The sequence below is a fragment of the Hemitrygon akajei genome, chromosome 31 (assembly GCF_048418815.1).
Source record: "Hemitrygon akajei chromosome 31, sHemAka1.3, whole genome shotgun sequence".
In the NCBI taxonomy this organism is placed as follows: Eukaryota; Metazoa; Chordata; class Chondrichthyes; order Myliobatiformes; family Dasyatidae; genus Hemitrygon; species Hemitrygon akajei.
In genome coordinates, this window is record NC_133154.1 from 21329741 (window position 1) to 21338175 (window position 8435).

The following is an 8435-nucleotide window of genomic DNA, read 5'->3' on the forward strand; positions in this document are numbered from 1 at the left end:
ACAATCACTGAGATGGGATTATACTTAGGCCTCCCAAAGCCACCAGGAGATAGGATGTAGGCAGATATAGTTAAGATGTCAAAGCAACAGGGTTGTAGTAGTGGGCAATTTTAACTTCCCCAATATTGACTAGGACTTCCTAATCAATATTTACTTTAGTCCACTGACTAAAGTAAAGGTAGCACTGATCAGGGATAGAAGAGGAAACATGCCTGGAGTCAGAGTAGGTGGGGACCTTCATGTTTCTCAGGACAACATAAAACAAGCTGATAAGCTAGAACATAATGATGTTAAGAAAAAGGATATACTAGAAGATTTGAAAAGCATTATGCTATTTCTGGTCACCCTATTACAGGAAGGAGATGGCGACTGGGGAAAATTAAGTAGAAGTGCACTACAAGGAGAGGTTGAACAAATTTGGATTGTTTTCTCGAGTGTCGGTGGCTGAGAGGAGACCTAGAAAAGCTAGAGGCATAAATATGGCAGACAGTCACAATCTTTATCTCAGGGTAGAAATATCAAATACTACTGAACGTGCATTTAGGGTGAGAGGAGAAAATTTAAAGGTGATGTGTAGGACACGTTGTTTATTTTTTTTAAAACACAGAGTTGGGCTGCCCAGATAAGTGGAACCCGATACAACAGTGGCGTATAAGACGCTTTTAGATTCACAAGATGGATATGAAAGGCATGAAGGGATACAGATCATGTGCAGGCATTAGATTTAGTTTAATTTGGCACTGTGTTCATCAGAGACAGCACATGCCAAAGTACCTGTTCCAGTGCTGTACACCAATCTGTTCCAATTCATTTTATTTTCTCATATCCCACTAATTCCCCAAAGATTCTGCCACTCATCTGCATACTAGAGGGTATCTATAATGGCCAGTTAACCTACCAAACTGTATGTTTTATTCAGTTTTTATTTTAACATGAATCAACTGAATGGTGCACTTGGCATTTAGCAGGGGCAGCTTAACAGTCACATTGTTACAGTATGTGAATATCTGTAGGTCCGACAGCGTAAGGGGAGCAAACTGTTTCCCTATGAAGGGCACTGATGAACCAGAAGCACCAAACCGTTAGTTTCACAATTACAATAACATAACTGAGAATAAAAAATACACACCATTAATATAAAAAACAGACATTAAGCTTTAAACTGTAATTAATTTTTCTTATCGTGCAGATTCATACCTTCAGGTCAACCAGCTCAAGTAGCAGCTCCTCATTTCTCCAATGTACATTCTCTTTCTCAACTGTCAGTTTCCCATTCTGCATTATATAAGAAAACAATTACCTTATAATTCCTACATTTTCCATGTTCTGTCAAATTTGAACTTCAGGTTCAGGAGCTAGTGTTATAAAATGCATCCACCACTTCCGTTGGTAGCTCATTCCCCACTCTCATCACCCTCTGTTCTACCACACCCTGAAGAGCCCTTCTGCTCAGTCAAGTCAATCAAGTCAATTCACTTTTACTGTCATTTCGACCATAACTGCTGGTACAGTACATAGTAAAAATGAGACAACATTTTTCAGGATCATGGTGTTACATGACAGTACAAAAACTGGACTGAACTACATAAAAAAAAACAGAGAAAGCTACACTGGACTACAGACCTACACTGGACTACATAAAGTGCACAAAAATAGTGCAGGCATTACAATAAATAATAAACAAGACAATGGGGCAAGGTGTCAGTCGAGGCTTCGGGTATTGAGGAGTCTGATAGCTTGGGGGAAGAAACTGTTACATAGTCTGGCCGTGAGAGCCCAAATGCTTCAAAGCCTTTTCCCAGACGGCAGGAGGGAGAAGAAATTGTATGAGGGGTGCATGGGGTCCTTCATAATAATGTTTCCTTTGCGGATGCAGCGTGTAGTGCAAATGTCCGTGATGGCAGGAAGAGAGACCCCGATGATCTTCTCAGCTGACCTCACTATCCGCTGCAGGGTCTTGCGATCCGAGATGGTGCAATTTCCAAACCAGGCAGTGATGCAGCTGCTCAGGATGTTCTCAATACAACCCCTGTAAAATGTGATGAGGATGGGGGGTGGGAGATGGACTTTCCTCAGCCTTCGCAGAAAGTAGAGACGCTGCTGGGCTTTCTTTGCTATGGAGTTGAGGGACCAGGTGAGATTCTCCATCAGGTGAACACCAAGAAATTTGGTGCGCTTTACGATCTCTACCAAGGAGCCGTCAATGTTCAGCGGGGAGTGGTCGCTCTGTGCCCTCCTGAAGTCAACGACCATCTCTTTTGTTTTGTTCACATTAAGAGACAGGTTGTTGGCTCTGCACCAGTCCGTTAGCCGCTGCGCCTTCTCTCTCTAAGCTGACTCGTCGTTCTTGCTGATGAGACCCACCACGGTTGTGTCATCGGCGAACTTGATGATGTGGTTCGAGCTGTGTGTTGCAGTCAGGGGTCAGCAGAGTGAAGAGCTGTGGACTGAGAACACTTGTAGGTCCTACCCCAATCTGTCCCTCCAGAAAGCAACACATCAAACTTGCCTGCATTAGATTCCATCTGTAATTTTTCTGCCCTTTTTTCCAGCTGGTGCAGATCCTGAAGGCTTTGATAGCTTCCTCATTGTCCACTACACCCCAGATCTTGATGTAATCTGCAAATCTGATTATCTAATATACCACATCATCATCCAGATCTTTCATATAGATGACAAACATCAATGGACCCAGCACCACATACTACTAGTCACGGGCCTCCAGTCCAAAAGGCAACCATAAGACATGGAAGTAGAATTAGGTTATTCAGCCCATCGAGTCTGCTTCGCCATTTCAACATGGCATCTACCTCCACTCTCTGGCTTCTCCAATATATTACTTCATCCTAAATGCCAAATGACTAAACCTTCTTGATCAACCTCTCATGCAGGACCCTGTCAGAGGCCTTGCTAAAGTTCATCTAGACAATGTGAACTACCTTCCCTTCCAAAGATGTCAGGCTCACTGGCCCAATAATTTCCTGGTTTATTCTTAGAACCTTTCTTAAATAATGAAATAACATTAGCTATTTTCCAATCTTCCTTCTCTTCCAAGTAACTACAGATGTAAAAAATCTTTTTAAGATCTCCCCCTACCTCTTTCTGCTGTAAGCACAAATGATCACACTGATCTTCAAGAGGACCAATTTTGTCCCTTGCTATCCTTTAGCCTGTAATATTCTGTAGAAGCCCTTGGGATCCTCCTTCACCTTGTCTGTCAGAGCAACCTCATGCCTTTTTTTAACCCTCCTGATTTCCTTCTTAAGGTGTCCTCTTGCATTTCTTATACTTCCTGAGTGCCTCATTTGCATCTTGCCTACCTATAACCACAATGCATCTCCTCCTCCTTATTAACCAGGGCCCCAATATTTCTTAACCAAGATTCCATAAGACTGTTAGTCTTGCCTTTTATTCTGACAGGAAAATACAAACTCTATACTCTCAAAATTTCAATTTTGAAGGCATCCCACTTAACAAGCATGCCTTTGCCAAAAAAACACCTATCCCGATCCACACTTGCCAGATTATTTCTGATACCATCAAAACTGGCCTTTCTCCAATTTAGAATCTTAACTCAGGACTAGACTTACCCTTCTCCATAATTATCTTAAAGCTAATGGCATTATGATCATAAGATGCAAAGTGTTTCTCTACATGTAACATGTCTCATTCCGTAACAAAAGATCTACAAAGTAGTATCACACTCACTTTAGTTGGGACCTCTATATATTGATAAAAGAAACTTCCCTGAACACATCTGAGAAACTCTATCCCATTCAACCCTTTTACAGTATGGGAGTTCCTGCCATACACTCTGGTGGAGTTGTTCCTATTCCCCTGAAATTCTAGTTTAAACACCAATCACCCCCCACCAAGTAGCATTTGCAAACCTTCCCGTAAAGACATTAGTTCCACCCCTCCCAGTCCAGGCAAATTGTTCCGTCTGTACAGGTCCTACCTTCCTGGAAAAGAGCAAAATAATCAAAAATCTGAAATCAAAAGTCCTCCCTCCAGCACCATATCCTTAGCCATCTGTTAAACTGCATTATTTTCCTATTTCTGACCTTATTAGCACATGCCATGAGTAGTACTCCTGATCACAACCCTGGAGATCCTGTCCTTTAACTCATACCTAACTCCCTGAACTCACTTTGCAGGAACCTCATCACCCTTCCAACCCATGTAATTGGTACAGAACGTAGACCATAACTTCTGGCTGCTCACCCTCCCATTTAAGAATACCATGGACTTGATCCAAGATGTCCCTGACCCTGACAGCCAGGAGGCAACATTCCATCTGGAAATATTGTTCTCGTCCACAGAACTTCCTATCTGTTCCCTTAAGCACTGAACCCTCTATTGCTACAGCTTGCCTCGTCTCCCCCTCCCCTTCTGAGCCACAGAGCCAAAATCAGTGCCAGAGACCTGACCACTGTGACTTTCCTCTGCTAAACCATCTCTACCCTCTCCCCCCACACCACCAACAACAGAATCCAAACTAGTATACCGGTTACTGAGGGGAACAGCCACAGGGGTACCTTCTACTTGCTGCCTATCCCATTTTCCCTTGCCAACAATCTCCCAGTTATGCGTACTACACCTTAAGTGTAATTGCCTCCTTGAATTGCCTGTCAATCAATCCTTCAGTCTCATGAATGGTCCAAAGTTCATCTAGATCCAGCTCCAATTCCTTAACACAGCTGGTACAAAGGTGCTACTGCATGCACTTATTGCTGGAATAGTCATCAGAGATACTGGAGGTCTCTCTGCTTCACAAGAGGAGCATTATACCATCCTGCTGGCATTTCCACTGCTCTAATTGTGCCAAAAGAAAGAAAGGTATCTACCTACAGCCTCCGCCTTTCCTCACCAAAGCCCATATCGATCAAAACCTCAACTCCCCACTCTAACAAATACCTCCTTAATTTCTTCTCTAGCCTCCCACAAAGTATAAGGATGCACTCAGCCCAGGAACTTAATGTGCTTCAGTGCTGTAACTTCTTCCTGCCTGATACAATGGATGTTCTCCAAGCCTCTCAACTTGTTCCCTTATCTCTTGAGTATCCATAATTTTCTCCTCAGTTAACACGGAGAAAAAATATTTGTTAAAAATCCTATCTATTTCCTGTGGCTCAAGATGTAGGTGGTCTTGCTGATCTTTAAGGGACCTACTCCCTTCCTTGCCAGCATTGTATTCTGAGAACCTCAGGATCTCCTTAATATTGCCTACCAGATCCATCTCATTCCCTCTTTTTACCCTCCTGATGTCCTTAAGTTTATTCTTAATCTTTTTATCATTATCAAAGGATTCGCACATCTGAGCTTCCCAATGTATATTTCCTTCTTTTACTTGACCTGAGCTTCAATATCCCTTGTTAGCCAAGTTTCCGTAATATGGCCAGATTTACCCTACACTTTAAAATGAACATGTTGCCACTGGATTCTAGGTGTCACTCATAAAACCCTCCCTCTTGTCGTTCATTCCTTTCCTTTCAAACTTACCAACTTCTACTACAGTAGATACTGCCTAATTCCCCCAAAATTAGCCCTGTTCCAGGTTAGGATCCTAACCTGTGGACCTGTGGCCTATTCTCTTCAATAATGTCTCAAAACAAAGAGAATTACGATTTTCCAGAATATCAGATGTTATTTAATTAATATTCCAGCACACTTCTAAATCAATTTTTTTTAAAAGGTACATTATACAGTAACATTTCAATAAACCTAGAGTTTAAAGCAAGTGTGGCCAACCGAACCAGGCAACTTTAAAGCAAGTCCACCAGCCAGCAGCTGGTGAATGTAAGAGCTGTGGCACTGGCCAGTGGAAAGTGCAATAATCACCTGTTGAGGAAGATGCCACACTAATGTGATCTCCCACTGATAACATAGCAGATTATCAGAGTTTTTCTGTATTTATATTGGTCCTTTTTTATAACTAGCTTGATGCACTATCAATAACTCCAAAAGACTGGAAGTAGAGTAAATACTGAATGTCTTTTATTAGCAGTAAAACGGAGCACGTCCATGCTGGATGACTGTGGGATGAGCCACAGGAGCAGTCAGCAGAGGGGCGTGTCCAGACAGATATACATGGTTTACCACATACCTGTAGGTTCCTTCCATTTTTTTACACCACTCCTATCACACAAAATGCTGGTGGTGGGGATGAGCAATTTACTGTTGGGAGGTATTTGGCCTTTACTGCTAAAAAAGTGCCTTGTACATTAAAACATGAATTCCATTTCATGTCTTGTACAAAAGCAAGTTTTATTTGTGCGTCAATTTAAAATCACTCTCCCAAGATATTGTGAGTTAAGTGGCCCAACATTTTTATTACAAAATATATCCTATTTTTCAACTTATTATAACTGCAGGAGATGCATTAGTCATATTAATCCTCCAAATGCATCTTTCATTTCTAGGAGCTCACCTCTTCTTGAAGCTGACTGATGCTTGCACTCAGATTCTGATGGTCTTTTTCCTGTTGAAGATAGATTTCATAGAGAAAAGTTTTGATTTTCCTTTTTATTTTATTAAAGTGTAGTAGAACTAAATGTTCAGTCAGCAAGGTGGGTGAGTATCAAGAGAGAGAGAGTACACAGTACAGGATCCTTCTGTGGCTGTTTCCCCTCTCAAATAGGTATACCCTTTTGAATACCATTGGGAGACAGCCTCGCAGCAGGAAGGGACAGTAGCAGGTTGATCAGTGGTACCAGAATGGCTCTGATTTGCACCAGAGTAGGTCAAGGACTAGGCAAGCAATAGTGAAAGGAGGCGTTTTAATCAAGTTCTCAACTGTGGCCACGTGTGAGTCTCCAGACTTCCTGGTAGCAGGCTCAAAGCTAACTGAGTGGGAATAGGATATCCTGAAAGAGGAAGATACACAGCTAGAGGTTATAGTTCATAATGGTACTGACAACATAAACAGGAAGAGATGAGGTCCTGCAAAGAGAATTTATGGACTTGGGTAAGTAAAAAAAATAAAATAAAATAAATCAAGATTACCCCCTGTGCCACATGCTAGTGAGGCAAGAAATAAGATGGCAGAGGTCAGTTCAAGTAAGGCTGAGTTAGGTTAATACAGATAGAGGGCTGAATGGCAGAAGGCAAAAAGTGGTAATAAATGGGACTTTTTCTGGTTGGCTGACGGTGACTAATGGTGACGTGTACGGATCGATGTTGGGTCCACTACTTTTCACATTATATGTTAAAGATCTGGATGATGGAAATGATAGCTTTGTGACCAGTTTACAGCTGATACAGAGATAGGTGGAGAGACAGGTAGCATTGAGGAGAACCTGCAGAAGGATTTGGACAGTTCAGGAGAATTGACAAATTCAGGGGCAGATGAATTGCAGTGTAATGAAGTGTATGGTCATACACTTTAGTAGAAGGAATAAAGGCACAGACTATTTTCTAAGTGGGGAGAAATTTCAGAAATCGGAGATACAAAGGTATTTTGGGAGGGCTTATGCAGGATTCTGTGAAGTTTAAATTGCAGGTTGAGTTGGTAGTAAGGAAGGTAAATGCAGTATTAGCATTCATTTCACAAGGACTAGAACATAAAAACGAGGATGTAATTCTGAGGCTTTATAAGACTATATGATATACCAGGAACAGATTTAGGCCATTTGACCCATCGAGTCTGTGCCACCATTCCATCATGGCTGATTTATTATCCCTCTCAAGGCACCATTCTCCTGCCTTCTCTCTGTAGCCTTTTGATGTCATAACTAATCAAGAACCTATCAGCTTCTGCTTTAAATATACCTAATGACTTGACTTCCACAGCAATCTGTGGTAATGAATTCCACAAATTCACCATCCTCTGGCTGAAGAAATTCCTCCTCATCTCTGTTCTACAGGGATGGCCTTCTATTCTGAGGCCATGCCCTCTGCTCCACTATAAGAAATATCCTCTCTACATCTACTCTATCTAGGCCTTTCAATATTCAGTAGGTTTCAATGAGATTCCACTCCTTCTTCAAAACTCCGAGTCCAAGCCCAGAACCATCAAACTGCTCATTGCTCCAACCATATTTGCAGCAGTTTTGGCCCCAAATCCAAGAAAGAATGTGCTGGCATTGGAGAAGGTCCAGAGGATGTTTGCAAGAATGATCCCAGGAATGAATGGGTTAACTTATGAGGAGCATTTGATGGCTTTGGGTCTATACTCATTGGAGTTTAAAAGAATACGGAACGATTTCATTGAATATTCAAAGGCCTAAATAGAGTGAACATGGAGAGAATGCTTCCATTAGTGAGAGATTCTAGGACTTAAAGATACGAGATAAGATGGTGTGGAGAGGATGTTTCCTCTGGTGGGAGTATCCAGAACGAGAGAGCACAGTCTCAAAATTGAGGGGTGACAGAAGTAAGTAGTATTTTTTTTAGCTAAAGGATGGAAAATCTGTGGAATGCTCTGCCACAGACTG

The 8435-nt window shown here is 41.8% G+C and overlaps 1 protein-coding gene across 1 annotated transcript in view; it reads right to left on the reverse strand.

The window, feature by feature from the left end:
* LOC140719004 (uncharacterized) overlaps positions 1 to 6462 on the reverse strand; it is a 95935-nt gene extending 89473 nt beyond the window's left edge. The window contains exons 1-2 of the mRNA XM_073033313.1: positions 6431 to 6462; positions 1198 to 1275 (exon numbers count right to left, since the gene is read on the reverse strand). The gene's annotated coding sequence lies outside the window, so the exon portion shown is untranslated. The remainder of the gene's footprint in view (positions 1 to 1197; positions 1276 to 6430) is intronic.
* Between the last annotated feature and the right edge of the window lie 1973 nt (positions 6463 to 8435).